Genomic DNA, 7031 nt, shown 5'->3' on the forward strand with positions numbered 1-7031 from the left:
GCCTTTTTTCTACATCTTGAAGATCAGCGCGATTTGCTTTCCAATAAAAATGCTACAGTGGATTAATCATATGTATACAGTATTATATGTGAACACAGGGGCAAATGTATACACACACCTACAGTATTAAATGTTTTTGTTCATAACATTTTAAAATAGCAAATGTAGTAAAAGGAAACCAGGTATGAATTTGCAACAAAGACAAGCCCAAATTTTTACCCCATGTTTTTAAAATACTTTCTTTCTCTAATATATTTTATTCGAGTATAGCCTCTATAACCATTGTGTATTATTGTGCATTGGACAAAATAAAAAAATAAATAAATATTTGTGTAAGAATTTTAGATAGTATTGAAGAGAAGTGTTTTTAAGTATATATCCATGTTGTTAATATTAATTTAAGCTGATTTAAATTGTAGAAGGAATGACTTCAGTTACTGGAGACCAATTTGCAGTTTTTATCAAAGATTTTGCTAAGTATATTGAGCAGTGAAATATACTCAGAAATAAATATCTATAAAACCCTGTATCTTCCTCTTTGTTGTTCTGAGTAAGAGCATCTGCATGGTTGAAAGGGGAACAGTCAAAGATTGGAAGAAAAAACAAATTATATTTTAGTTTTCCAAACATCTGTAATAAGCTTTTAGTAAAATTTGAGATGGTGATTTAATATTTCTGCCAAGTATTCAAATGCTAACAAATTTGTATCCATTAAACATGTTAACTCTTAATCAGGTTATCTTAATTGAAAGGCATCAAAATGTTTCAAAGATGGCATGTCTAATGCTTTTTTAATTATATTTGGTTTCTCTAAACCTAGATTTTTAATGCATAAGTTCCCTTTTAGTCTATAAAACCTAGTGGCAGAAAACGGAATAGATTTGAAACGAAACTAACATAGTAGATTAAAAATAAGTATCCCCTCCATCAAGGAAGTGCAAAAAAATCCAAACCCAGGTTTCCCAAAACAGTCCATCCTTTGAACCTTAGGAAAGAAGCAGGTTTTTAAGATTTTCTGAAAGGTCACCAGACTTGGAGCCCATGCAAATTTTAGAGGTGGGGGACCTGGGTGTGGTTTCACAACATCTCCAAGTGATAAATCCATTCATGATTGCAAAATGATAATCCTGCCCTGCCCACTCCGGAACACTTGACTTGTTCTTATGTAGATGATGTGAATATGCTAATCTTGGTTTATTATGTAATATAATTTCCAGACTCCAGAAGAATCTGAGCAGCTCTTAATGCAAAACAAACAGAAATGCAACAAGATAAAAACACCACAAAGGGAATGCACTAGGAAAATAGCTAGACAAAGGTTCCTCTAAGATTATCTCAACTTAATCAAGATCTTAACCAAGCTCTTTATGCACCTCAGGCAAAAATGCAAATGAAACTGCCCTGATTCTATTAAAATCTAATCAATGTACCTGTCTTCTATTGGTAGAAGATACCAATAGAATATCTTGCATTTCCTCTATTTAAAGTTTGCATTTATTTATTTATTAGATTTGTATGCCGCTACTCTCTGAAGATTGGAGCAGCTCACAAAATACAATATAAAACAGCGTATACAAAACAAATCTAATTACCGGTGGTTAAAAAACTACAAAGCTAAATACCCAGTATATTAAAATCAAGCAACCAATTCAATTTCCTCTATTTAAAGATAGAGGGCCCTCTAATAAGCTGTGAGATAGTTTAATTCTAGGTTTTTCCATATGACTAAAAAGAAAAATCAGTTATGCTTTTGGCAATACTACCTGACTTAAAGCAAATTAAGTCACAATGTTTCCTCCAAGTAATGAAGAAGCAAACAGCACTACAGTCAAGTACCATGGGGTTTTATTCAGCCTGGATCCTTATGTACACTTGGAATTTCAATTGGCACAATCTATCATCCATCTGAAGAGAGTGGGGTTCAAGGAAGATGGCTGTATGTCACTTCTCATCCTATGAAATATTGTGCTTAACGTATCTGATGAAGTCAGCTGCAATCCACGAAAGTTTAGTCGGTGTTTTAAAGCGGCTGCCAAACTTATCTGTAGGATGCTGTCCTTTCCCAAACGCGGATTCTCAAACTTTAATACAAGAGCTTCATTCATTTATATTAGTGTGAAATATTGGCATATTGTTTCCTTTACATCTTAAAGTAGGGTACAGTAGCGTTCAAAATGATTAAACTCAAATCCGTTACAGCGCATACATTTAAAACAATTCTATATTCCAGATAGAGCCATGAAGCGGAACAAAAGCTGAAGTAGGAAAGCTATAAAAAAAATATTAAAAACCCAGCATTGTATTAAATTATTAAATAATTATCAAAAGTTCCTGGAGGAGAAAACAGGAGGGAAGGGAAGAATTCCAAGGTCAGGGGGAGCGAGGAGGCTGCCAGTAAACATTCTACACCCAAATAGCTACTCTTTGAACTAAATGGGTTGACTCAGACATTCATGAAAGGCTCCCTAAAAAGTCCCTCATGGATGGCCTTGCCCTGGTTTTGTGTAACAACAACTGATGGCAGAAGGAATAGTTGTGTGGATGACAATCACAGCAGATATAACTGGAAAAGAAACAATATTACAACTTCTGGAGCAGTGTCTGCTGGTTCACTTTGAAGAAACAGCTTTCCTATTTTATTTTTTTGGTCAGGATTATAATTTATTTATTTATTAGATTTGTATGCCGCTACTCTCTGAAGACTGGGGCAGCTCACAAGATACAATATAAAACAGCGTATACAAAACAAATCTAATTACCGGTGGTTAAAAAAGTACAAAGCTAAAAACCCAGTATATTAAAATCAAGCAACCAATTCAATTTCCTCTATTTAAAGATAGAGGGCCCTCTAATAAGCTGTGAGATAGTTTAATTCTAATTCTGTGTATGAGGTTGGGGATATCCCAATGATATTTGCAATGTTATAAACATATTTCTAAAAAAAATTACAACAACCACCCCTCAATTGTGGGTCTTTGTGGAGGGGTTTTTTGTTTTTTTTTTGCAAACGTTTCATTACCCATCTACATAACATCATCAATGCTCTGATCAGCACATAAGTACTGGTGATTTTATCTAATTTGGGTAATGAAATGTTTGCAAGAAAGTAATGAAGGCCAGGGAACACCAAGGACTCCACACTTCAATCCTGAGCTACAAATGTTCTCCTCTCCCAAATTTCTCCCCACTGAACACAACATATTCGCTCTGTTATTTGCTAGAGCAGTGTTTCCCAACCTTGGCCACATGAAGATATCTGGACTTCAACTCCCAGAATTCCCCAGCCAGCATTCGCTGGCTGGGGAATTCTGGGAGTTGAAGTCCAAATATCTTCAAGTGGCCAAGGTTGGGAATCACTGTGCTAGAGCACCAGAGGGCAGCAAAAGACACACAAAAAAACACTCCCATTTAACTGGAATTGTCATTCACACAGTAGACCTGCAAGGCTCCAGGAGTATTATTTCAATGTTCACTTTTGGTGGACATTAAATTGGAGAAATCTTCTTTAAACTTAAATCGAATAGCCCTTAAGCATATTAGAGACCCTGATGTTTTGAGTAGTAGAAAACACCTGGGGCTTAATATAATTTAGCATTAGATTCAACATGTGTTTTTATGGGTTTTCACCTCTGCACTTTGACCTCATTAGCTCAATATTTTACTGTGCATGTATTTCTGGATCTTTTATTTGATGTTTTTACTCATGCTTAACTCAGTCCAATTTATCCAAAGCAGGCTGGGTTTTCACAAATGCCTTAAATCATGATGTGGGCACATTTGACATTTAATTGTATGTCATGAACACAATTATATTGCCCTTTCCCTTTGCATCTGGCAAAAACATGCTTTGCAACATTTCCCCCCCCCTTGGTCGTCTCTTTTTCATTTCCTGAAAGTAGATCAGGAAATAGATTTTATTTTTATTTTTTTTAACTAGGATAAATGGATAAATCTGGAAGTGTTTTAGATACCCACTAGCCTGGCTACCTCTAATATTCAGGGTTTTTTTTGGCAGATCGCTTTATTCATGCCAAGCAGTACCAGACTGAAGCAGACGGCATTAGTGTGCCTACCATCTCTGCCCCTATGTTCCCTTTTATTCGCATCTATTTCATGGATTCATCATTATGTTTATATCTGTTATCTAACACATGCCTGATGAAATAAGTAAATAAATTAAATGCCATGTGAATGTGCCAAAGAGGAGAAAATTCTTACCTTCCAGTCATTGTATCTTCTTTAAGGTATTTATCTTAATTGCAGTCTACAGCTCACCTGCTGTGATGTTTATGAGATGTCACTGGGAATTAATTTAGCTTTTGTCAGTATCTTCGATTTTTTTTAAAAAAGCTAAGTTTATATTTCAAACTGTCCTCTGAGATATACAAAGATTGGATTACAAGAAGTCTGCCCGAAGTTTGAGATATACTAAGTCTTGAACTATATGAAATCCATTTGAAACTAGGGAGCTGCAGTTCTTATCAGCCCTACCTAACCTGCATGATGAACAGTCAGGAATAAGGGAATGGCCGTTCAAGAGTATCTGGATCACAGTTTTACTAACCTGCAATACTTATTCATTCAAATGATGTTTCATCTTGAGCTTTGTTCCTCATTATGGTATTTACATCAATGTACCGTAAATGCATCTTGGCAGAAATTAAAATTGCCTGTTACTGTTTTCCTGGAGTGAGAAACCTCAAAGTTCCTGAATTCCAACTATCAACAGCCCACAAATGGTCATTGGTTCCAAAAGTTGTGGTCCAGCTATACCCAGAAGCTGTTTTTTCCATCCTTTCTGTGTTTGGTGAATCATGGAACTGACCTCCTCTGGGATTGGACCTGTGAACAGAGACATAGCCCTTGCTATAGAGTGCATCTAGATAGAAAATCAAAAATAAAGCACTTCTGATTAGAATGTCAGGGATTTTAGCTTTGTTATTTAGTTAATTAATTGGATTTGTCATTGTATTTTATATGTTGTAAGCCACCCCGAGTCTTCGGAGAGGGGCGGCATAGAAATCAGATAGGTAGAAAGGTAGGTAGGTAGGTAGGTAGGTAGATAGATAGATAGATAGATAGATAGAAAGGTAGGTAGTAGGTAGGTAGATGATAGCTAGCTAGCTAGATAACAGAAAGATAGATTGATAGATGATAGATAGATATAGATAGATAGATAGATAGATAGACTGATTGATTGATAGATGATAGATTGAGATAGATAGATAGATAGATAGATAGATAGAGTGATTGATGATAGATTGATAGATGATTGATAGATGATAGATTGTTAGGTAGGTAGGTAGGTAGGTAGGTAGATAGATAGATAGATAGATAGATAGATAGATAGATAGAGTGATTGATGATAGATTGATAGATGATTGATAGATGATAGATTGTTAGGTAGGTAGGTAGGTAGATAGATAGATAGATAGATAGATAGATAGATAGATAGATAGATAGATAGATAGAGTGCATTACAGTAAAGTAAAGCAAATTTAGATGTCCTGAAGCTTTAATCCCACTGCAGTCGATATTTGCTTGCGGGAATTCTGTCTCTAATACTTCATCTGCCTTTAACCCCTGGCTAAACTGATCTATAATCAGCCAATGATTTTCCTATAAAAACTGGGTCTTGCTCCAGTCTGGTGATTGCTATAGTTGGGTAACAGGCAGTACAGGCAAGCCAGTCCTGGGAGATTAAAGGAGCAGGTGGAGCACCATTGTTAGGCCTCCACATTATTTCCATCTTTCTAATCTCACGTGTGCTATGGAGAGGCGGTTCCTAAAGCTCTCAAGGCAACACAAAGGGAATGGGGCCAGCTGCATCCCAACATCACCCCACCCTCTGTTGCAAGTGAGGGAGGGGATCAATAAAGCTCTCTCACTGCTCGCTCATACAGACAAGGATATGAGTGCCGTATTCCCAATTTACCCGTAATACTTCTTTCAGGACTCTAAATACCTGGCACCACTAAACGTTTGACGTCCTTAAATGAAAGAACATGGATTTGGACCTTGCATGACATATCCACCACCAAAGATTTGCTTTTTGTTCTAGTGTGACATACACTTTATCTGCAAAGTAACACACAAATCTGAGAATTCATACTTAGCTTTGAATTGCTCGAAACAGGCAGGGAAATCTGATAAAAAGATTAGGCTCTCGCTGTTATCCGAATTTTTCCTCCTCCTCCTCCTCTCCCCATGCAAAACATTACCTGCCTATTTATCCAAACTCAATGTTTATGTAAAAACGAGAGCTTTTCATTTCATGTATTAATCCAGTCAGTGAGGACTACGTAAACATATCCACCCTCTGCCACCACCTCCAGGCACAGAGGAAAATAATGAGCTTTGCGTTCCAAGGATATAAATTCGAGGTCTGGTTTTAATTTCCCAGGCATGATTAACAGCAGAAATCCCAATTAAAATTAAGCTGGATTTCTTTTCCTTTTTTGCTGAAGCAGAGCAGAAAATATGACAAGCTGCATTTATGTCGCAAATCCACCAGTAGCAATCTTATTTACCATTAATTATCATCCACCGTCTTGCCAAAAAGAACACATGCTGGGGAATTGCACTCTTTAATGAAAATTCCCTACAAGGAAAACACGCTCCGATTTCAGAATTGCCAAAGTGCCCAGGTGATGATTATTTCCAGTGTATTATAGCTGCCCATTCCCATCGAAGCTTTGAGCAGCTTTGCGCCTGTCACCGTCGACACCTGTTGAGAAGGCCCCCCAATTGCCTGCTTGCCAGAAACCCACACTGGGGTGAAGTGTGCAATTCAAGAAGAGTGGGAAGTGGGGCTAGACAGACGTAGGGAGGACATAGAGCCAGCCAGACCTCACGCCCACACACCCCAGTGTAAACAGTTGCCTCTGTCAGCTCCCAGCTCTCTCTTGACCTTCATTATACAAATGTCAGCAGTAGGAATGCGGACCAGGATCAGAAGCCTATGAAATGGTGGCACAAAGTCAAACATCCCAGCAGGAGGCCACTGGGTGCTCTCCCAGGCGTGACTAAGC

Source organism: Erythrolamprus reginae, chromosome 2 (assembly GCF_031021105.1).
Source record: "Erythrolamprus reginae isolate rEryReg1 chromosome 2, rEryReg1.hap1, whole genome shotgun sequence".
Classification (NCBI taxonomy): domain Eukaryota; kingdom Metazoa; phylum Chordata; class Lepidosauria; order Squamata; family Dipsadidae; genus Erythrolamprus; species Erythrolamprus reginae.